The sequence below is a fragment of the Pogona vitticeps genome, chromosome 2, assembly GCF_051106095.1.
Source record: "Pogona vitticeps strain Pit_001003342236 chromosome 2, PviZW2.1, whole genome shotgun sequence".
In the NCBI taxonomy this organism is placed as follows: Eukaryota; Metazoa; Chordata; class Lepidosauria; order Squamata; family Agamidae; genus Pogona; species Pogona vitticeps.
In genome coordinates, this window is record NC_135784.1 from 262907407 (window position 1) to 262930405 (window position 22999).

Genomic DNA, 22999 nt, shown 5'->3' on the forward strand with positions numbered 1-22999 from the left:
AATGAAATTTCAACATGTTTGCCCTCATCAAATCCATTACCAACAACAGACACTGGTTTAGAAGAGGAACAGCTTCCTGAAAATTAAGCGGAAAGGAGTTGGATGTCATCTGCATTCTAGTGACACTCAACTCCAGACATCCTGACCCACTGGCTTCATGTATAAATTAAACAGCATAGGGAACAAAATGGAACCTTGGGTGGTTCTGTGCAGATGCAATGACAGCAGAGAAAAAGAATTTGTTTGGTGCAATGCTGCCACAGAGTGGGCCTTTAAATGAGCTCTAACCTGTGCTCAGTCCAATTCACTATGAGTTTCCCACTATCTCCATCCTAATCTCCATATCAGTCATTTTATCACAACCAGGTCCATAGGAAGCCAGGGGGCTAATTTGGCTCTACTACTTAGGAGGGAACATCTAGGAGGGATTGGGTCTACAGTTTTTGTTATCGTCCCATTACAGAGGTCAACCAAGGCTGCAATAGAAATACAGGTACCTGCTCAGGTGAGAGGGAATTCCCCAAGAGCTCCTGGAAACCATTTGGATCGAACCCCATCAAGTAGTGATCTGACAATGAAAAGAGAACTATAGAAAGTTCTTCCACAATCAGATTGCCACCACCCTGTCCAGCACAGAAAACTAGGTCCACATTAGAGATGGGCGCAAAGGTTTGTGCCAGTTCTTATGCATGGCACTACAGGTACCGCATGTTCCCTTCTCCCACCTCCCGGGCCAATGTACTGATCACCAGTAGAAATTCACTCCTCTCTTCCTCCTCTTCAACTGTTCAACCAGTCCCTGGAAGGAGCATGGGCTTGCTCATCCTGCCTCCTTGTCTGAGTGGGCAATCAGCCAAAGAGGCAGGGCAGGGAAGCCCATGCTCCTGCCAGTGACTAGTGAAACTGTCAGAGTATTAATCTAAATACTAGAGAATATTGTCTATTTAAGAAAATTTATGACAATGCTGGATATGAGCATTGGAACTCTGCTGAGATCCCTGGCATTTTTGTCCTTTATCATGTCCATCTTTGGACAAAATGTTCCTTTAATATCTCCAATTTTCTTGAACAGATCTCTGGTTTTTGCCTTTTTATTATTTTCCTCTATATCTTTGCACTGTTCATTTAAGAACACCCTCTTGTCTCTCCTTGCTATTCTTTGGAAGACTGTATTTAATTTTCTGTAACTTTCCCTATCTCCCTTGCATTTTGTTTCCCTTCTCTTCTCTGCTGTTTGTAAGGCCTCGTTGGACAGCCAACTTTGCCTTCTTGCATTTCCTTTTTCTTTGGGATGGTTTTTGTTGCTGCTTTCTGTACAATGTTATGAGCCTCAATCCATAGTTCTTCAGGCACTCTGTCCACCAAATCTAGTCCTTTAAATCTGTTCTTCACTTCCACTCTGTATTCATAAGGAATTTGGTTTAGATTGTACCTGACTAGCCCAGTGGTTTTTCCTACTTTCTTCAGTTTAAGCTTGAATTTTGCTATAAGAAGCTGATGATCAGAGCCACAATCAGCTCCAGGTCTTGTTTTTGCTGACTATATACTTCTCCATCTTTGACTGCAGATAACCATCAATCTGATTTCGGTGTTGTTCATCTGGTGATGTCCATATCTAACCATTATTTTTTTGAAATCATAGGAAACGGGGGAGGTGCCAGAGGATTGGAGGAGGGCCAATGCTGTACCTATCTTCAAAAAGTGCGAAAACAGAGGAACCTGGGAACTACAGGCCAATCAGCCTGACATCAATCCAAGGAAAAATTCTGGAACAGATCATAAAGCACTCATTGTGCAAGCACCTAGAAAACAATGTAGTAATAACTGGAAGCCAACATGGATTTGTCAAGAACAAATCCTGCCAAACTAATTTGATCTAGTTTTTTGGTCAGGTAACCTCCCTAATAGAGAGAGGGAATGCTGCAGACATAGTATATCTTGAATTTAGCAAAGCTTTTGACAAAGTGCCCCATGATATCCTGATTAGTAAGCTAATTAGGTGTGGGCTGGATAGATCAAGTGTCAGGTGGATACACAATTGGCTACAGAATCGTACTCAAAGGGTGATGATCAATGGGTCCTTCTCTAATTGGGAGGAGGTAACTAATGGGGTAACCCAAGTCTCAGTCCTGGGCCCAGTGCTCTTCAATATTTTTATTAATGACTTGGATGAGGGAGTGCAGGGAATGCTTGTCACATTTGCAGATGATACCAAATTGGGCGGAATAGCAAATACCCTAGAATACAGAAACAAAATTCAAAATGACCTTGATAGGATGGTGCACTGGACTGAAAGCAACAGAATGAAAGTCAACAGGGATAAGTGCAAAATACTGCACCTCGGAAAAATAAACCATTTGCACAGTTACAAGATGGGGGATTCCTGGCTCAGCAAAACTACAAGCAAGAAGGATCTTGGAATTGTCATAGATCAGAAGCTAAATATGAGCCAATCGTGTGATGTGACTACAAAAAAGGCAAATGCTATTTTAGGCTGCATTAATATAGTATAATTAGTATAGTTTCCAAATCCCGTGAGGTGCTAGTCCCCCTCTATTGAGCACTGGTTAGGCCTCATCTTGAGTACTGTGTCCAGTTCTGGACGTAACACTCCAAGAAGGATGCTAACGAATTGGAACGAATTCTGACATTCATGATCAGGGGGATGGAAACCAAGCTTTATGAGGAAAGACTGAAAGAACTGGACATGTTTAGCCTTGAGAAAAGAAGATAGAGGAGTGATATAATCACACTTTTCAAATATTTGAAAAGCTGTCAGACAGTGGAGGAACAAGATCTGTTCTCGATCATCCTAAAGTGCAGGACACACAACAATGGGTTCAAGTTAAAGGAAGCCAGATTTCAGTTGAATATCAGGAAAAACCTCCTAACTGTTAGAGCAGTACGACAGTAGAACCAGTTACCTCAGGAGTTGGTGAGCGTTCCAGCACTGGAGGCATTCAAGAAAAACTTGGATAATCACCTGGCAGATATGCTTTGATTGTATTCCTGCACTGAGCAAGGAGTTGGGCTTGATGGCCTTGTAGGCCTCTTTGAACTTCACTTTTCTATGATTTTATGTGAGCTGGTGAATGGGGGATCTAGCCAGGAAGGCAGATGAAGAGTATGTGCAGCACCTGTGGTGCCAGGTGTACAAACCAGCATGAACCTCCACATGAATGGGGCCAGGTACCACTTGGGACAGGCCTATGTCAACTTGAAGGATATGAATTTTTGAGCCACTCCTGATGATGTAGCCTTAGCATGGATATTGAAGTATCTTGGGACAAATTGCCAACTGGACTCCAGCATCACCTCTGAGATCAACTCAGTCAAGCTCAGAAACATAAATTACTGAGCAGTGGAGTTGGCAGTACACCATTAGAATCCCTATTCTTTCTTGGGCACTCACCATCAAGTACACACAGTACAATTTAGAAGACTGTGGGACTGGTGAGGAGAAAGGAACCAGTGCAACCCTGTCTCCCAACTCACATGTTTGAAAGAGCTGAGTAGGATTAAGTTTCCTAGATTCATCAAGCAGGCCTCTGTAATACGTAAACTGTTGTTGTAAGCCAGAAGTAATTTGACAGCACATAACAACAACGATTCTGGATAATATTTCAACAAGCATACATAAATCTCAGTGTATCTACATCTATTACACTCAGTTTAGGAGACATGTTTTCTATATTTAGGCTCATCTTGTTTAACACTGCAATGTCACATAACAAAGCTACATAATATAGGCAAAGAATTCCAGCATGATACTAATACGGAAATTATCGTAAAAGCTGTCAGATTTTCCCCGTAAGCATTTCCAGTTTGTAAACAACAGTTGCTGAAATCTGAAACCTCTTCCAAAAGCAACAAAAATAACCTTGACGTGATAACTCTACATTTGAAGGCATATACTGAAGGAATTCTACTTAATTAATATTTTGTATTTTGAATATATTATTTATACTTTATTGTTAATAATTTAAAAAAGAACTTTTATTTGGAATGTTGAAGTCCAAACAAGGCTTCATCATACTACAAGTGCAATTCTTGATACAAAGTTGTGCTGCATTGATGTCTTTAATTCTTAACAATTCTGTTTCCCAAATGTTATGTCACAAACCCACTTGCTACTCCCACCTAGAGCAGTTCCACTGAATCAATTACTGAACAGTAACTCAACATTTATTTAAATCCCATTGATTCAAGGCAACTACTAAGAACTAGCAATTGCATTCTGTCCTATATCACCATTAATGGATTTAGAAATTTCCATACATTTCCATTGTATTTTCCAGTACTCATCCAAGCTTCCTTAAGCCATCTAACATTCTGGAAGATTATTTATTTATTTATTTATTTATTTATTGGACTTATATACCGCCCCATAGCGCTACAAGCACTCTCCGGGCGGTTTACAATTTAATTATACAGGCTACACATTGCCCCCCCCAGCAAGCTGGGTACTCATTTTACCGACCTCGGAAGGATGGAAGGCTGAGTCAACCTTGAGCTGGCTACTTGGGATTGAACCCCAGGTCGTGAGCACAGTTTTGGCTGCAGTACAGCGGTTTAACCACTGCGCCACGAGGCGCATTATTGCTCATGCAATGGAAATAGGGTCTCCTCCACTGACCTGTTACAATTTACATTACTCCTGGGGGTGAGTGTTAAATAATAAAAGCAAGGAAAAACCCAAATAAAGGTATAATGAAGTTAATGAAACGAGTAAAAGAGTACTCACTGAGGGACCAAGTATTATTTGCATAATTTTGTTGTAAACCACCCAGACAGTACTCTCGCAAAAATAGTAATAACGTGTTTTATACTATGTTTTTCTCTAATTGTTTAAGAGGTGATCTAATTATCTCAGGACACAGATGAATTTGGAAGAAAGTTCACTGGGCCTCGTCTACAATGTCCCTGTCAGATATCCCAGGATGACATTTGTTTGCCATGTTCTCTACTCTGCAGCCTATACATTTTTCACTGTGGAAGTTGGCTTGCTTGGCATACCTAGCATTCTGCACAGATGCTTGATTATACAATTTAGACTGCTGATGGCACGTTCCGTTGTGCCTGTGATTAAGAAGACATATTCTCCCTTTGGAAAAACAATCTCCTCCTATCATCTTTTAATTCTTACAGTTCTCATAGGGAAGCAATGGGTAGTGACTAGAAGCTTGGAATTTACTTATGATCATTTCTGTGTCACATGAAGATGTTACAGATATCAAATGCTGACTTTTGATGGTGTATTGCACAGGAAATAAACTCCACCTACAGTCATTCAGATTACAAAGCAAGGCCAGAAGACCAGCAGTCGTAAAATCAAATCCACACAACGGAGTGAGCTCCCATCACTTCTCCCAGCTCCTGCCAACCTAGCAGTTCAAAAGCATGTAAATGTGAATCGGTAAATAGGTACCACCACGGTGGGAAGGTAATGGCATTCCGTGCCTAGACATCCTGGCCACATGACCATGGACAAACACTGGTTCTACGGCTTGGAGACGGGGATGAGCACCACACCCTAGAGTCGAACACGACTGGACTAAATGTCAAGGGGAACCTTTATCTTTCACTCATCCACCTACCCATCAAGGAACTATAACTTTCAATACCTTTGTTAAATCAACAGCATAGTTTTATTATAAGATAAGACATCTATTCTTCCATAACACAAATCCACAGATGCAATAAAAGCAAGCTTATTCAGATTACAAATCGTCCTTCAAGATAATACAGAGAAGCAAGAACAATACAATACTTAAGGACGTTATATTCTTTCACAATATGAAGATCCTTCAGATATCCTATTGTGTGTTAAGAGCATGAAACAAAAAGATTGCACATTCAGGTACTGGCTTGCTAAATGCTTCCATTCACTCACCACACCTTCATCTGAAGTTCAGATCTGTGACCCAGGCAGGTTCACACGTCAACACTGTGCTATGAATTGAATACCCACACCAATTTACTAGCTGACCCTTCCCAAACAAAAACACCAAGGTTCATGGAACGCTTTTCCAGCACATCACAGAAGATGATCAACAGAGATCAACCAACACACTGGATTTTTTAAAACAAACAAACAAACTTATTATGAAGTTTTACAATGTTCCTAATTCAAAGCAATTTATTAAGTTTAAAACCTTCTTTTTGCTTAAATTCCTCAGGAAAAATAACCTTTTTCCAGTACCAATATAAATAGCCAGCATATGTGATTTCTTACAAGGAGTTACTGCCATTCTACCTCTGTTCTCTGCTTAATATAAAAATCAGTACAGTGTTGAGGGTGGTGTTGGTGCTTTACAAAAATTGCTTTACAAAAATATGCTATGACCAAAGGATCTGGAAGTTTTAGCCATTTTTAAAATTCATCTTACTAATTAGAAAGATAACAAACAACAATGACCCATGCAATGGTAGCATGAAAACTCAACATTTCTGAAGAACAAATTCCATGCACAGCATGAAATTCAACATTGTTGAATGGACATCCGTTTACACAATGGGACTTTTGTCTATGCCTATCCCGTAACCCACAAAAGCTTTGGCATTTCCCACTGTGCTACTGAGGGTCTCCAAGCTCTTTGGGGCAAATTTTGAAGGAGCCCCGAGAGCTGCAGTGGAATGAAGAAATGGCTCTCCCTCCCTATTTCACTGTTCTGCCAGCGGGAAAACTAATTGGTACAACTCCTTGTTTTATATTTGATGGCTTTATATTTTAATGTTGTTGTTTGCAAGTTTTGAGTAAGTGCTTCACAACGACAGAACAGTTATCTATTAATAGCACATTTTAACCATAAAGTACTGAAAGCCAAACAGGACATGACACAGGAAATCTATGAACATGATCTCGCAAAGCTTTTTCAAGTGTTAACAGCAGCTGTAGTCATCTGAAAAAAAAAAGTTGCCCAGGTAACCAGAACTCAACTGCTATGGAAAGCCATCTGCAGCTTTTGTGGTTCCCCAGGGCAGGGAGACCCTCTATGGGGCTGGGAGCAGTGTCACACTACTCGTCACCCTTTTCACAATTTGTAATCACTTTTGCTTTCTGACAACAGATAAGTTGATCTGAAGATTATGCTGGCAAACTCTTAGCAGCAGCCTCAGATTGCCCTAGGTGCTCAAGTGGCAAGTGTAAATTAAAAGCTGTGTTTCTTTCTGTTTTCAACTGGCAAAGGGGCTAGTGAATGAAATGTGAAAAGTCAAGGTAATTTGTAGCTGTGCCTCAAAGAACATTAATACTAGATACCTTTTAAATTGAATGAGGGGATAGAATTAATCCACAAGTATTATCCAATTCTTAACAAAACTTGTGAATGTGGAATATTGTGCTTTTGCAACCATTTATTCAAAATGCCAGAAAATAGCCCAATATCGATGCACAATATTGGTCTGCATTACCAGCAAGAAAATGATGCCAAGCAGGGTGAAATCGCAGAATCTGGCTCCTTTTTTTCCATCAGTTAACCACTTCTTATCCTTATCCTTATTCTTATTCTTATACCAGCCTCATGGCGCAGAGGTTAAACCGCTGTACTGCAGCCAAAACTGTGCTCACGACCTGGGGTTCAATCCCAAGTAGCCAGCTCAAGGTTGACTCAGCCTTCTATCCTTCCGAGGTTGGTAAAATGAGTATCTAGCTCGCTGGGGGGGGGGGGGGGGGGAGGGGCAATGTGTAGCCTGCATCATTAACTTGTAAACCGCCCAGAGATTGCTTGAAGCACTACAGGGCGGTATATAAGCAGCACGCTTTTTGCTTTATCCAAACATAATGCACTTGTCAGGGCTGTTTTTCAACAAGTTCTCTAGGTATCTACTGTCTGGAGCCATTTAGTAATCAAAATGTCTAGAAGAAATTTGTCTTTCTGATTAACTATGAGCAGTCCAGTATATATCTGTGCAGCTGGAAGGTACTGGATTGTTAATCCTCTAGAATTTTACAGGGATTTGGAGTGCTTCTGTCCCATATAGCACACCCAGCCACCAGCACTGGGAAAGAAGTCTCAGCCATGTTCTTTCACGGCCAACATCCTTTTATGTTCAAGAGCAGAGCACAACACATTCATATCTTGAGAGAAAGCTGATGGAACCAAACACAGCTTCACTTCAAGATGCTTTTTTTTTTCAGGATTAATTGTTCTTGTCTAATTCTTGCCCTTACCCATAACTGCCATACTGATTTGATCTCGTATCAAAGCAGTGTAGTTGCCAAATGTGGTTCTCCAAATGTTTTGGGGTTACAATTTTCAGAATCACTGGCCACAGGAATAATATATGTAGGTTGGCAGGGACAGGATGCAGACAGTCTTAACTGTAGTTCCTCTTGCAATGCACAACAAGTGTGTAAACAATGTAGAAGAAACTTCTTGTAGAAAGCATGCAAGTCACATTCTTCTCCTTTCTTCATACTGTTTCTTTTCTAGAATAGCTCCATCGGTGGGTGAGAGAACCCAAGCCTAAATGTATATCTCAAAAGGACTATATCCATACAAACAAACAAAAATGGATTCCTTACCAACGTATAGAAGAGAAATTTCCCAGGAAGTGCCAATGTAAGCTTACAGTATAGTAGCTGAAAATCAAAGCTAAGAGTGAGAAAGGAATGCTATTTATACCACAGCTGGAACTGGAGGAGCCGCAATTGCCTTGCAGTTTACATCAGAGCATTTAACACTTGAAACTAAGATGAAAACATCCCTCACTGGTGTAAAAGAACTACCAGTTTTTGCATAAAATGTCAAGCAGACATGAACATACTTTCCTAAATAACTCTAAAGACATAGAAAACTGAATCCAATTCCAGAAACCTAAGTCTTAGCATAACATTTTTAAAACCACAACTACACAAATGGTATAAGAAACAAAATAAACTTCCTGAACTACTGATATCAACGCATGACGGTTTTTGAGTAATCTCTCCATTCTATAGTGATGAAGCCATTCAGAAAGTGTTTCTCTGCTAAACATTCTTCACTGTATTCCTGAATCCACCCATAGAGACAGTGGCTAGAATCCAAAAGAGTTTTTATCTGCTTTCATGAGTAGAACTGAGAGGGGGACAATCACAGCTCTTATACATAACTGAGTGCTACAGAAAATGTAACCACACTATTGCACTTATCAGCAGAGGAATGCGATTATCTAAAAATCTAGTTTTTTTCTAATTCTGCATAGTTTTGAGAAGATAAGTGATATCCTACTTGCCATGTTACTTTCTTAAAGCATGGTAAATTTGCCACTTGATAAATGGGCCTCTTCATTCAAGATAAGACAAACAGAAATCTATGATCATTTCATGAACTATTTGTATGATGAAGAACGTATCTTTACAGCAGAGGTTTAAACCTGTTCTCAAAACCATCTGCAGAAATGTCCACCAGTATCCACTTCTGCTCGTCCAAAGTTTCAATTTTTAAATTGAATTATCTGAGGGATCAGCACACTGGACAGTTTCCCCCAACTTTTCTTCAAATTGATTCAAAGTCTCTTATACCACAGTGCTGGCAGTTTCCTCTGCCAAAATTATTGTTACTGTTCATGTGGAAACAATCCATCATCCTGTTGAATGAATCCACACATAAAATGTTCATGGAGATCACAGCCTCCCATCACGGTAAGACTACCCTCTTCCTCACTCTTTCTCTCATCCCTCATGTTCAGACTATTACATCAACATTTTCTCTTTAAAATTTTGACAGGTGATATAGTGCTGATCTGACAGAACCATTTAGTTTTTTAAAATCATTCTGACAGATGATCACAGGGGAGTTATTATGTGAAAAGGAAACAGAACTGATATACAAGAAATTTTTAAAAATGAAAATAGCAGTGTTGCACTTAGGTAAAGGTAAAGGTTCCCCTTGACATTTTCAGTCCAGTCGTGTCCGACTTTAGGGGGCGGCGCTCATCCCGCTTTTCAAGCCATAGAGCCAGCGCCTGTCCAAAGACAGTTTTCCATTGTCATATGGCCAGTGTGACTAGGGAATGCCGTTTTACCTTCCCACCGAGATGGTACCTATTTATCTACTCTCATATACATGCTTTCGAACTGCTAGGTTGGCGAGGAGTTGGGACAAAGTGACAAGAGCTCACTCCATCACGTGGATTCGATCTTACGACTGCTGGTCTTCTGACCCTGCAGCACAGGCTTCTGTGGTTTAGCCCACAGCGCCACCACATCCCTAGTGTTGCACTTATAGATGTGCAAAAGTAGGTGATACTTTTATTTGGACTTTTTTAAAAAAACAAACAAACAATAGTGTTCTAATAAAGGCATCACCACCCATGATTGCTGATCATTAGTTAGAGCTTAGTCTGCAGCTTTGCAAGCCTTCTCAAGTGCTCCAGGGGAGAGGGGGCAAGAGAGGAAGTGTTAATTGCTTCAGACTGGCTGGAGGACAGAGGTGTGCACAGATGCAACACAGCACAAGAGGGAGATCGATGGGGTGGGTGGGGAACAGACCGTAACCAAGTGAAATTGAGCCAGAGAAGGGACAAGGCTTGAACAGGTATGGGCTTTGCTGCTTGAATTCTGCATTCACCCTCTTGCACTTCACACCCTTGCAGGTGTCGCTGCCTTTTCAAATGTGCTCCCAATCTCACCAATTTAGAAAGCAGATATTATGCCTTCTTTCCTTTTAAAAAGATTGAGGGATAATATAGCACTGGTGTGATGCAATGCTATTTTTGACAGTACCACTACATTTTTTAAAAAAAAATATTCCCTGGAAAGTGAAGAAGTGGTTACTGGAGGAGGATGTTCCATTTACGGGCCCCATCACACCACATTGAAGATGTCACCCTCAGTATCACCTAGGACACCCTCAGCCACTGTTCATTCAGGCTGTTACCGGCAACCATACAGGACAAAAACTGAAACAAAGTAATGCCTGCTGAATTGCCACAAAAAAGTTTTAGCCCCTGCCAGCCATACCACTACTACCATGAAAAATGACTGGGCTTACTTGCAGTAAGTTTCACATCATCTTGCCAGTGGATAGAAGTCAAAACTGACCATGGTAAATACAGCATAAAACACATGACTGTTTGCAATGCAATCACCACCATCAACTACAGAGCTGGAAAGGACCCTATGAATCATTGAGTCCAGCCCCCATCAAGGAGACAAAGTCAGGAATCAAACTCCCAGACTCTGGTTCAGCAGCCAGATAACTATTCCACAGGGCTATCCAGCAGAGGGTGGAAATTCAATTCCCCACTGTGCCTTCTTGACAGGGTCTGGATTTGATAATCCATACAGTCTCTTCCAGCTCTGCAGTTCTAAGATGAGTAGTAAGTAGTAGTAGTAGTAGTAGTACTTCTATTTGTGGCTACCAGTGATTACCACCTCCAGAGAGAGGAAAAGTTATTTTACAGATTATATTGAGAAAGGGCATGCTAGCTATGGGGCTCTGGGAATTACAAACAACAACGACAACAACCATCACCATCGTCATCACTTCCAACTCTACCATATTTTTCTGAGTATAAGACCCTCAAATGTATAAGATGACCCCCAGTTTTGACCTTTGCCAGACGTGGAGGTGAAGGAGCAGCCACACTTAGCCATCCCTCATGGCTGCCCATTGACTGCTGCCACTGGTACCACACAATCACCTCCTCCAGCACCACTCGTGGGCTTCCTTCAGGCAGGAGACAAGGTGGTGGTGTGACCTTGTCATGAGTGCAGCCGAAGATCTGTAACCTGAAGGGTTAACTGTAGCTGAGGAGAATGCTGAGCAATCAGAAATACAAACACCTGAATCGCCTCCAGATTCTCCTCCCCCAGTAGACAGGCTGAGGTCCAGGCTTCGGGGAAGACTTATCACGAAAAGGTCAGAGGATCGCTTGAAGGCTGCCCGCAGAAACATCCAATCAACTAGCCCTTAATTCTGACAGGATGAAAAGGCTTCCAGCAGTTTAAGGGCTGTTTTTACTATATAAACAGCTCTCAGGCGGCTGAAAGTCTGTGGAAGCAACAAGTCAAACCTCTGTCTTGCATCCATGCTCCTGACAACCTTGAACCTTGTTCTCTGGACCCTTGGCTTTGGACTCTGACCCTGGATTATGTTGTGCATTTTGGCTTTGGACTCTGACCCTGGACTATGTTGTGTGAGTTGGCTTTGGTATTTGGATATCAGCTCTGCATTCCCTGAATTCCTGACATACGACTGGCTGTTGTAACCCCTGGGAATGTGACAGACCTGGAAGTGAGCCCAGGCAGTGGCACTGGAGGAGGCGATTGGCCAGTGGCAGCGGCAGCAGCAAGAGGTGGAGGTGAAGGAGCAGCAACACTTGGCTGCCTCTCACGGCTGCCCATTGACTGCTGCCACCACCGCCCAATCTCCTCCAGTGCCACTGCCAGAGCCCATCTCCAGCTCATGCCATTGCCTTGTCTCCTGGCCGAAGGAAGCCTGTGAGTGGCGCTAGAGGAGGTGATCCAGCAGTGGTGGCAGCAGTCAATGGGCAGCCGTGAGAGGATGCTGAGTGTGGCTGCTCCTTCGCCTTTCCCTCCGCCTCCGCCTTCTTCCATGTATAAGATGACCCTCAATTTTTCCTGTAATGATTTTTGGGAAAGGGGTCATTTTATACACGGAAAAATACGGTACCTCCAGAACCAGAGGCAGTATGCAGGCCTTCAGTCTATGACTATTTTCTTGTGTTGCTGTCATGCTTTTGGATTGTTCAAAAAAGTTCATTAAATAAATTTAAGTTAATGCAGTGCTGAAAAAAATGGTAGTAAAAGTGAATGAATTGAGACTCTTTTCAAGAAGTTTTTCACTTTTTTCTCAGACTTGCAAATTAAGTTAAAAAAAAACACACAATGAAGTAATGCCCAAGATGAGAAGCGTGACATAGGATGTTGCACAATAGGATTCATAAAGAAACAGCGAGAACAAGATCAGCAGGAATCAACTACTGTATTTGTCAGACAAGATAGAGGGGAAAAAATTTACACAGACATCTCTTCATCACTTCCTGTGGAAGGCTTCAGGTTCATGAAGAAACCAATGAAGAAGCCTGCCTTTCAGAGCTGCAGCATCAAGCATGAAATCCCACACTGGGGCAATCTGAGACAAAGGACATATTAACTTTCAAAAAAGAAAAATCGACAGTCTGCTCATTCTTTTGCCATGACACAGAAGTATGCTTAAAACAGTTGGTATGCAAGATGGTCTGCCCTTGCCCATCTCAAAAGCCTAGCAAGGCGCCTAGAGAAGCCGTTCAGATGAAGGCTTCACTCAGGTCTTGGCTAAGGTCAGCAATTAAACCTTTGTTCTCAGATAAAATAGTCTTCCTCGAATAATCCAAATGCAGAACACAGGGTATTTTAAAAGAACATTTCAAAGAGTAAACAGAACTGCTGCATTTAAATCCTACTCCCCCTGGGTTCTTCCCGTCACAACACATCTTTCAGCCAACAATGTATAAACATTGGCTGCATTTTAATATGAAGTGAGGGGGTTTGGATGAGTGGAGAAAGAAATTCTTTTCTTGTCTCTTCAGGTTCCTTAGAATTCCAACTTGCTAATCAAAAGCAAAAAAAGAAAAGAAAAAGGAAACATCTCTCTCTTTTTTCCAAAACAATATTTTATATCCAAAGCCAGGCTGCAAGGAGCGATGAGGAATATTTCAAGAATCTCTTCTTACAGCTGACTGCACAACTAGAATTAAACGGTGATGAAGGGAAACCTCATTTGTGAAAGAACTGAGCTTTGATCCCCTGTCAAATCATTGAAACCTGCAGCACCTCTTCCATTAGTTGACACTGACAATAGTCTACAGCTACATAAAAGATACATTGGAGGTAGAGCTATCTATGTCTGGGCAGAGTTCTGCAGAAACGATCACCACTGCGCTTTGAATTAAGCTTCTGCTTGCTATCAAGCTTGACACACTCCTCCACAGCTCTTTCATATATACCATTTAATAGAAGGCTCCTGCAAAAAAATAACTGTTCTTTTGATGGTTTTCAGATTGGTTTCTTATGACACAGCTGGCTGAATATCTCTTGTGAGGTCGCTACCTGGATGTGGAGCTAGAGACCGGGAGTTTGATTCCTCACTGTGCCTACACAGAGGTGACTACATAGCCTTGGGTCAGTTACAGAGCCCCAGAGTATCCCTCAAAGAAGGGACTGGTAAACCAGCTATGAGTACTCAACACCTAGAAAACTTTGTAAAGGTTTGCCGTAAGTCAGCATCAATTTGATGGCAGGTATTTGTTAATAATTTATTATTACGTATTTATTATTTATTTTTATTAATAATTATTATTGTTAAGATGTGTGCAATTATTTTATTTTTCATATATGTTAATTTGTATCACTTTCACCTCATTTATCCCTGACCACCCACAAATATTTAATTTTCCTAGACTTCGAGCCCCTTGGAGAGAAATTAGGTGGAAACAGAGACTTAAAAAAAACTTCAGATAGAACTAGCCTTTCAAGGAATACATTCACTTCTTCACTTTGTTTCCTGGGGGAAAGCCCTGAGCAGAACTCCAGTACCCTGTTGAGAGAAAGATTTATGAATAACACCTCATAGTATGCAGGACTTGTTTCTTTAAGAGGCAAGTTTAAAAGTAACTCCCTCTCCTTTGAGAGGAGGTTAAGCAGGATTATTAAGTGGTGCTTTCAGAGTTTATGTTTTTCTTGTCACTATAAATAGTTGAGCTACCTATGGTCTGCATCAATCAGCCTGTATATAAGAAAGCCATTTTATCTCCTCAAATTTAAAGCAATTAACAATTTGAACTAGCTGAGTCCTTTCCATCTCCAATAATTTCTCAAACTCTGTTTTCTTTTCTTCTGCCTTTCACCCCCTTACATGTCTAGCACACCAATGATGGCAAACAACCAAAGAAAGGAAGGAGGTAACTCATTCCTTCTCCCCACTTCCTAGCACCTAGGCACCCCACAGCCCATAAGGCCCCTTAAAATGTAGCCTTTTCAAGGGCTACTGAAATGCATATTGTTGAGGCTAGTTTTCTTATTAATTAACAAAGCCCTGAATTCTACTGCTTTCCATCTTTATCTTGCATCTGTTTCCAAGGACTCTAGCCAACAGGCAAGACCTCAGAGACAAACTCCAGTTCAGAGTGCAACCCTACCCAGGTAAGAATTCAGGGTTACCCCTATATCGCATGAGCACTGCAAGAAAACTCATGTTTGAGCCCCAGATGCATACACCTTCCTTACACACTCAACATGGTCAGCACTGTTTGATTTGGGAAGAGACCCATAAAAGAGAACATAACTATCCAGAGCATGCAGACATAACTTCTTGCTACTGCTTGAGAATCTCATGGTGATTTTGCTGCTATCTAATTGCTTTTAAGTGTGATATTTATATAGTGTTTTAAAATTTCTTATTTTACTTGTCTCTATGGGGAGAAAGGCAGCATATAAACAATTCAAATAAATAAATAAATTTGTGTAGTGAGCTCAGAACTTTATTCCAGAACTATATACAGTGGTGCCTTGCTTAACGGGCGCCCCGTTTAACGACAAATCCGCATAGCGATTAAGATTTTGTGGGGAAAAATCGCTTTGCGATGATCGCGGGGAAGCGATCATCGCAAATGCCCCATTTTCGCACAGTTGATCGGCAGGGCTTCAGGATGATCGGGGAAAAGCGCCCCGATCATCCTGAAGCCCCGTCGATCCGCTGGGCAAAAATGCAAGCTTCGGTATGATGGGGGAGAAGCGCTTCCCCCCATCATCCCGAAGCCCCGCCGATCAGCTGGGCAAAAATGCAGGCTTTGGGGTGATGGGGGGGGAAGCGCTTCCCCCCCATCATCCCGAAGCCCCGCTGATCAGCTGGGCGAAAACTGGGCGTTTGCGATGATCACGCAGAAGCGATCACTGCAACACCCCCATTTTCGCACAGCGGATCGGCGGTTCCAAAATGGCCGCCACTGTTTTGCCTCGCTTTAGAGGCACCGAAAATGGCCACCCCTATGGAGGATCTTCGCTTAAGGTCAGTTTTTAAGCCCACAGGAACGCATTAAACAAGTTTTAATGCGTTTCTCTGGGCTTTTAAAAATCGCTTAGTGACGAAATCCCTTAACGACGTTTTTCCTGGATCGGATTAACATCGCTAAGCGAGGTACCACTGTACAGCAGAAAAATCTTCACTTTCTTAGTCTCTCCCAGATCCTTTTTTCCTCTAGATGATGATGGTTAAGCTTCACCTCCTACAAGTCCTGTTCAGGTCCCCTCAGTAGTTTTAATCACCCCGCCAGTCCTTCAATGTCTTTGTTCCCTCTTGTACTCCTTATTAGTTTGGAGGCCCCTCTCTAGTTGTCACACCCTTTTAAATTGCCTCTCTCTCCTCCAGTGCCTCAGCTGGGTTGGGGTCAGTGTTGGTAGGGTAGGACTAGTGCTGCAAGTGTGGGTCCAGCCCACCTCATAATAGGTTTGACATTGGGTGAGTCTAACAGCCCTCTGGTGTTACCACTGTGGGTTTGTTGGGTACTGGGGTTCATGGAAGATCTTTCTGGTGAGGGTCGTACATCCATAGTAGGAGAGGACGTTCAGGCAAAAAGGACACTCCTGCCACTCTGGAATGTTAGTCCAAATTGTCTCCTCTTTCTCTTCTTCAAGATCTTCTCCTATGTTAGTTGCCCCTTTTCGTTTTACACTACACTTTTCTCCCCTTTCTGAACGTGCTCCTGCTTTTCTGTCTTCTGGGACTGCACAACTGTTGAATCAGTCTTTGCAGACAACTTGTCCCATCACAGCTATTGCCCAAGGGAAGGATTCCACAAGTAATCCTCCTGCATGGTGCTCAGAGGAAGGCATGTTATGGAAGGCATCAAGGTCAACCCTTACCATGCACTGATGAACTCCCACTCAGACATTCACTGAAGTAAGGTGTCAATTGTCTTCTTCCCCATGGAGAGGTGGGAAATAGAGTTCGAGCCAGAATCTACATCTCAACACAGTGAGGTGTTTCTGACACTGGTGTGTCACATTACTATTCAAAGCACAATCAAATTAGTACAGAGCCTTGTATTCACTTGATTGAATCTTGTAGTCTTCTGTCTCCTGCTAACTAATGCAACATTCTTATTCCAATCACTTATATTTCTTGCTCTTTTCAGTCTCATGTGTATACTATACCCACCTAGCTGTCTCTATCTAGAGTTCAGGTACATTGTGAGAAATCTATACCATGAAAGCTTAAGACACAATATATTTTCTATCTTTAAAGGATGTCATGGGTTTTTTGTTTTTGTTGCCAGAAATCAATACGGTAGCCTTTCGGAATACATTCTGATTGTGTCCCTTTAAACTGTAGACTTTTGATTAACGTGGAAACTTTGACATCTCTATTTTTGTCTTATTCAGGAATGCTTGGACAAGCTCAGATGGGAGGTTAAAATTAACTCACAAGATAATAACAGTGATTCTTCAAAGATCACCTCCTGCAAGTAGAATGAAGGCAGATGGTGCCTATGTATTCAACTAGGGTAACAGTGACCACAGCATAGTTGTCAATCAAATATGTTTTGGAAGGGATGCATTCCATCTGTGTTTTAATTACTTTAACAAACGTATTCACTTGATCCACAGTCTCATAAAAGTACTGGAAAGCTTCCCATCACACATAAAATGTGTGCTACTAACCTAATGCAAATAGCTTTATGAGAATGAAAAACCATTTGGTTCAAGGACTAATGTATCAAAATATTTTAATATAAAAGGATAGAATAAGCAGCAATTAAAGAATGGGCATAATTTAAGAAGCACTTGCATTATTCTATAAGCTATCTAGCATCTGACATCAACATTAAACACACAAGATGGAGACCAGTTATAAATTATAATCTGGCTGTGACTATAACAGATTCATGCCTACATATTATTATTTCTTTTAATTTACAAGATTTTTTAGCCCTGCCATTACCAATGGTGCCTGCACGGCGTAAAACAATATTAAAGCTTTAAAAACATTAAAACCATTAAAAATAGGCAATATTACAATATCCTATATTAAAAACAATCATTAAAACATTAATATTAATAAATTATAAGTATATAAGATTAAAAGAAGCAGATCTACACTGTTAAGACATACTTTGTAAACTACAAACTGACAAAAGCAGTAAGGTATGAAAATAAACAGGAAGCAGTTATTTATAAGATATTAAAACTAGTATTAAAATCTGATTTGCTATAGATAACATGTAGAGTTCAAAACGAATACTTTCAGCAACATAAACCTGACTCTACAGCTAAAGTGACAGATACACAAAGCAGTAAAGCAAAACCTGATTTTTCAGTCAATTATATCCTTCACTTAACTTTGTCAATTATTTTAATTAAGTATTCTTGTAACTGGCAACTCTTTCATCTCTCTTTCTAAAAATGTGCCCAATGTCTTGGTGATAGGCATGGGAGTGATGTCAAGAATGGGGCAAATAAGTGTCATGTGTGATTGATTTCTGTCCGAAACTCTCAGAATAGTTTCCTCCTCCAAGTCTGACATCACTATTTGAATGCTGTGTGCATTTTCACCTTAAGTATTGTCTTATAGTAGAAACATGATTCACAGGGTCAGAGCAATAGGGCTTATCACTCAGTGAAGATGATGATGTCATATTTGCCCATCTTCTGAAGCTTATTCATCTCTAAGCTAAGCAGCAATCCTCAAAGCAGACTGTGCGGTATGAGTTTTTCCTTTGTGAGCTATCCCAGTTATAATGCAAAGTACTTTAGCATGGTTTGGTCTTAAGAAGGCAGTTAAGAATCAGTCCAAGAGTGGATGAAAATTGTTGGAATCGATTTGTCAATGTGGATCAACACAGGGTGTCAGACTTGTGGACCCCTACAGCTATGGGGACTGACATGCTGGCAGCTCACACTATTAAATTTATCACTACACTACTACCTGAGACTGCCTGAGGAAAGCACTGAATTACATCATTCTGATAGTCATTGATCTTGTCTAAGACAGAGCTGTCAATTAATTACAGCATAAGACAATTATATTCTGTTCCAAAATCTATTTAACACAGAACACCACATTAGAGTTGCAATGTATTAACATATACTGTACGTATACCTTCGCAAATAATGGCAACAGCAGTTTCTCTTGTTGCACAACTGTCAGATTTTTGATATATGGAAGCTACATACTACTCATGGCACAGTGGTTAAACTGTAGTATTACAAACTCTGCTCATGGTAGGTGAACTTTGGCAGCCAGATCAAGGTTCACTCAACCTTCCATCCTTCCAAGGTCAGTAAAATGAGTGCCCAGCTCACAGGAGTGGGGGATATGTAGCCTGTATAATTAAATTGCAAATCCAGAGAGTGATTTAAGCACATTTTATTGTCTCTTTTCTTTTTTCTTTCTTTCTCTTTCTTTTTCCATTTTCTCTCTCTCTCTTTTTTAACTCCTTAACCTTCACTAGATGGTATAAACCATTATGAAACATCTTCATCTAGGGCACTGGTTCCCAATATTGGGTCCCTGGATATTCTTGGACTCCCAGAAATCCTGGCCAGCACAGCTAGTGATGAAGCTTCTGAGAGTTTTAGTCCAAGAATATCTGGGGACCAAAGGTTAAAAACCACCGCTCTATGGCAAACACTATTTCCAGCTAGAGCTACTATCTCAAGTGATGTTCAATGAATTAACATGAACATGAAACTAGGTAAATAAAATTTGTCATCAATGCTATGACCCAACTGTTATAAGCAAACAAACAGAAATATTGTAACAGTTTAAAACTAACAGATTTGTTTCAGTGGGTGCTTTTCTGGATCACAATCCACTTCTTCAGACAGAGTGCAAAGAAGTAGATTACAGTCTTAAAAAATTCACAGTGGAAAAAAATCCATTAGTTTTAACAATATTTTAAACACAGTATTTTTGTTGTTACTGAAGAAAACTAACATGGCTACTTCAGTCAATATCCCCACACCACATAATGAGATCAATGAATATGCATAAGAAGAAGACTGCCTTCTTTCCACAAGGGGTTCATTGAATGTCAAAAGATACACAAACATTGTCTTCAAACAGCACAAGAGCAGAGAGCTGTGGTAACTGGAGTGAGGAATTTTGTCCCCTCCAGTATTCTGGACTACTTCTTTAAGAAGCCACATCCAACTTGGCCAAAGGCTTGATAAGGAATCATTGGGACAAAACATTTAAAAGGCCAAAGATTTCCCACCACTGGTCCAAATAATTCTGAATTCAGTTTAGCTGGCCATAACAAAGACTGCTGGAGATCAGTTACAGAAGAACATATATACACAAAAAGACCCCTCCCTTAACTATACTTTACCTAATACTTCTACAATTGCTTCCACAACATTTTAAACATGTTAAGGATGTATTCGTGAAGGCTTTCACGGCCGGGATCTAATGGTTGCTGTGGGTTTTTCGGGCTTCTTGGCCATGTTCTGAAAGTGGTTCTTCCTAACGTTTCGCCAGTCTCTGTGGCCGGCACCTTCAGAGGACAGCAAACTGTGCTCTGGGTAGGCTCTCCCACTCTCAAGCCTACCCAGAGCATAGTTTGCTGTCCTCTGAAGATGCCGGCCACAGAGACTGGTGAAACGTTAGGAAGAACCACTTTCAGAACATGGCCAAGAAGCCCAAAAAACCCACAACAACCATGTTAAAGATGGCCACCCATGTTTTTCACCTTCCTGACATGTTTACCTACAACCCACATGACTGCCCATTCAAGGAGATGAGTAACACTGAAAACACACCAGGAGGGCAAGTCATATGCTTAAACGCCCTATGCTGTCCAGGGTACATTAACAAGTCTCTATCTGTATGAATCCCTGGCACATTTACAAACCACGCTGCTGCCCAGAAGATCTAGTTTACCAGGAAAGCAAATCACATGCAGACTGGCACCAGACTAATCAGAAAGTAGCAGCTAACATGCTAATCAGGTTGTCCTAAATTCTGCAGCAAAAAAGGAAATGACTGGCAATAAGCAAAAGTTGCCAGAGGCAAGGAACAAAATCTGCATTCTTTAAGTACCTGGCTCAACCAGACAAGTTTAGCTCCTTTTTCAATGGCACATATCTTTCTTTATTTGTATCAGAATGTTGCACAATTCAAAATCATGGCCACACATGAAATATAGGCAAAATGAAACATTTATTTTATTTTATTTTATGTTATTTATATCCTGTCCACCGAGACCGAAGTCTACTCTCGGCAGCTGACAACAAATTCATAACACAATAACAGTATAAGATAAAAACAACAACATTAATATGATTCAAGATGGCAAAAAAAAATTTAAAAAATGACAGGAGCAAAGGCCTGCCTAATAGTTAAAATTGTGACTGGAAGCAGTCAACTTGAAAAAAAAACTGAGAGGGGAATTGCTAAATTTGGAGAGGATATGCCCATCTACACCTGCTAGCCTGGACAGAAGTATCATCACCAGAGTACCTGTGTACATCTGCTGCCAGTGAAGGGGCATGCAACTGCTGTTGTGTCTTGCTACCTGGCTCTGTACAGGCAAATGATCAATTAATGTGTGAACATAATGTCAACACAGCCATTCACTGTGATACAACATGACTCTTACTGGATGAAATCCTGTCACAAAACTGTCACCTGTGGACATCACTACTGGATGGCATTATCAGCAGGGAGAGATTTTTAGTACTATCTACTTTTGGCCATAGCAGTAGGGGAACAGACTAAATTCAATGCCTCCTCTCCCAGGCACCAACAATATACCCCCGCAATGAGAACAGGCATCCTTCTAGTGATCAACAAGCCAGTGACTTGTTGGATTAGTGTTTGTATACAAAGCAAAACACAATTTCTACAATTTATCATTTATATGCCATTGACATTTAATTACATTTTCCTCACCCAAAGGGTTGGCACATAATACATAGATGACTAGGCATTTGAAATGACATATCAGCAGTGCATATCTCATTATTCTGGATGCTTGCTACATAACATATACTCCCAAGAACGGTGACACTTTCTGAATCATACAGGAAAACAGTTTCCAAGAAAATAAATATTATTGAAACAAAATGGATTTATGTACAACCACTTCTGGATGGGACTGCACTCCCTTGAAGGATCAGGTTTGCTAGTTGGAATAGTCTTGCCTTCTGGTAGGACAGTTGGCTACTGTAAACAGGAGTACTGTATTTTTACCCAGTTTTGGCTCTATCCCTTCCCAGGAAGGGCAGGTTTTGGCCACTAGAGTTGTAAAGTATACTTAATAAAGCACAAAATAAAGGGTGGCTGTTGAAAGAGGCCTAATCCTTCAAGTTCATTGCAAGAAAGACAACTATTGTAATTATGCATAAACTGTGCTATTTGTTTTAAAATTCTTAATTTCTTAAATTGTGCCCCAACCCAAAACAAACAAAATTCTTATTCTTTTCTTCTTTTCTTGCTGTGAATTAGACAAAATCTTCTTGACTCTCATGGGGTAAGAATAATTTTGCAGTTCCTTGGCTCAGTCAACAGGCATGAAACAAGCAAAGATTTACCTTCCTATTGGCCACAGTGATCTATGCCTTAATTACATCTTGTTTAGATTGCTGAAACAGTATGTGGCAATGCCTTAAAAATAAAAAAAAGGTTGCAATTAGTGCAAAAAAAGGAGTGTTTCGAGTCTCTGACATCCAGTTTAGAGACTAAGTTGAAAAGTATGGTTTTGTCCTCAAAAGCCCTAAAAGACTTTCAGATATACTAGAAATTATATCTGAAAGCCTATTTTGAATTGGAAGCCTTCACAACAGAGGCCTTGTTCCACATCCTACCATTCTTGAGAAGTTAGATTGGTGAATATATGAGGCATGTTTTTTTTTTCTGTACCAGCATCTCATTCGCAGACCTCCCTCCAGAAGAAAGTCAGGCTGGCTTCATCTTTATTGTGCTTCTAAAAGGCAGACAGAACAGTAGGTCAAAAACACTACTTTTGTCTTTAAATTCTGTTTTGAAAATAATGTTTTGTTTTTGCTCTCTTT

General features: G+C 40.8%; 1 protein-coding gene across 12 annotated transcripts in view; it reads right to left on the minus strand.

Moving 5' to 3' along the window:
• PAM (peptidylglycine alpha-amidating monooxygenase) overlaps positions 1-22999 on the minus strand; it is a 183908-nt gene that overhangs the window by 126824 nt on the left and 34085 nt on the right. Inside the window, exon 2 of one of the 12 annotated variants that reach the window (XM_078386272.1) lies at positions 22520-22911. The exons of 10 other annotated variants lie outside the window; for them this stretch is intronic. The gene's annotated coding sequence lies outside the window, so the exon portion shown is untranslated. The remainder of the gene's footprint in view (positions 1-22519; positions 22912-22999) is intronic. One more of the 12 variants, XM_078386273.1, reaches the window with a different exon arrangement.